Source organism: Echiichthys vipera (assembly GCF_963691815.1).
Source record: "Echiichthys vipera genome assembly, chromosome: 22".
NCBI classification, from domain to species: Eukaryota; Metazoa; Chordata; class Actinopteri; order Perciformes; family Trachinidae; genus Echiichthys; species Echiichthys vipera.
In genome coordinates this window covers 1,695,067-1,697,202 of record NC_139847.1, presented here as the reverse complement: position 1 = coordinate 1,697,202, position 2,136 = coordinate 1,695,067, and positions in this window count along the sequence as shown.

Genomic DNA, 2,136 nt, shown 5'->3' with positions numbered 1-2,136 from the left:
TTCTGTAGTTTTGCCGCACTCGTGACTGTCCGGCCCTGAGAGCTCAGTGAAGTCCAGCCCAGACCGGGAACAGTGTGGTGGTTTCTCCCTGTGAGTGGATCGGTGTGTCTTCAGGACCGACAGATTGGAAGCGTAACCTTTCCTGCACGCGTCGCACTTGTACGGTTTCTCGCACATGAGGCTGCGCTCGTTGATGATCAGCTGGTGCAGGAGTCTGCAGATTTTCCCGCAGTGGGAGCAGGAGAGCGGTTTCTCCCCTGTGTGTATCATCTTGTGCTTCTTCAAATTGTTCCTGTTGCTGAAGGCCTTGGGATTCTGGGTGCACTTGAAGGGTTTCTCTCCGGTGTATGTGTGTGTGTGTAGAGGTGCACGGCCCAAAACTCCGTGGTCCTAAACCTCTTGGGACAAAGCTTGCACTTATACGGTTTCTCACCGGTGTGAATCCGTTTGTGCTGCTTTAGTTTTGCCGGCTGCTTGAAGCTTTTGCTGCAGCGGCTGCAGCCGTACGGTCTCTCCTCAGAGTGACTGAGCATGTGGACTTTGAGGTCTCCCTTCCTGGCGCAGGTCTTACCACACTGCTCACATTTGAATGGTTTCTCCCCCGTGTGGATCAGCTGGTGTAACTTCAGAGTGCCCTGCCTCCCAAAATGCTTCCCGCACACCGTGCAGATGTGGTGTTTCTCTACTTCCAGATTTTCCCTGTCACCCGTGCGACCGCACTCGTGCAGCCTTGCGTGGCGTTCAGTCGGGAAAGTTGCGCTACATGTGTTGCATGAATGCTTCTCCTGCTCCGTCGGCTCCCGCTGGCCCAGCGCACCCGTCATGGGGCTGCTGCAGGGGTGCCGCTGGTGTCTGCTGACGTTGCTCCTCTTTGCGAAGGTTTTCCCACAAGGCTCGCAGCGGCGATGTCCGGGTCTGGACGCAACTTCCTGCTGGTTCTTCTCTGCTTTGAGAGAGAGAGAGACAGAGAGAGAGAGAGAGAGAGAGAGAGAGAGAGAGAGAGAGAGAGATGAGAGATGCTAACAGCTGGACGTGGCTAACAGTGGTAAGCTCGGGGCAGCACGGTGAAGGCATTCAAAGGTCTTTTTTAACCACTAATGCTGCTGAAAATAACAGCAAACCTCTGCAGCAGCATGAGAAGAGTCCCTACACACACACACACACACACACACACACACACACACACACACACACACACACACACACACACACACACACACACACACACACACACACACACACACACACACACACACACACACACACACACACACACACACACACACACACAACAAAGCAACAATGGGCTCCTTCCACTGTAATGGACTTTACTATGAGAGGAGCTGGTACAGGGGCCAGTAGGTAAGTCTTTAAAACACTCTTTAATAAACTCTGGCTTCACTAACTACGCTGTTGCTGCTTTGTTGTGTGTGTAGGGACTCTTCTCATGTGTGTGTGTGTGTGTGTGTGTGTGTGTGTGTGTGTGTGTGTGTGTGTGTGTGTGTAGGGACTCTTCTCATGCTGCTGCAGAGGTTTGCTGTTATTTTCAGCAGCATTAGTGGTTAAAAAAGACCTTTGAATGCCTTCACCGTGCTGCCCCGAGCTAATCACTGTTAGCCACGTCCGCCTGTTAGCGACTGGGATGATTTTACACCGGAATTCCACTTTAAGAGTGACTGAAAAAGACAAATGTAACCTTGAATGTGAATGTACTTAGTGACGTCACTAAGTCAGGGCCTGTTGGTGGCTGTCACCGCAGCTCTGTGACGCGGTGTGACACCGCTTTAAGTTTCTAACCGTCGAGTGAAAACCGGAAAGAACAAGAAGAGAAACTCACCCACCGGAGCTAAAGCCCGGTGTTCCCCGGTGTTTCCCGGGGCTCACGCTCGAGCTAACCCGCTCGTGCACACGGAGCCGCGGCTCATACGGACACAAACTAACCCGCCATGTCTCCAGGTTTCACACTCGTCTGACCCGGGTTCCGTTTTTCCTCCCGAACACAAACAAACACGAGAGAAGCTGCGGCGGAAGTGACGCCAGCGCCGCTCGGGCTCTTCCGGGGTGACGTGACGGACGGTGTTCGTCGACCAATGAGCTTCGAGACAGTAAAGAGGGGGCGGGATGTTTCAGAGGTTC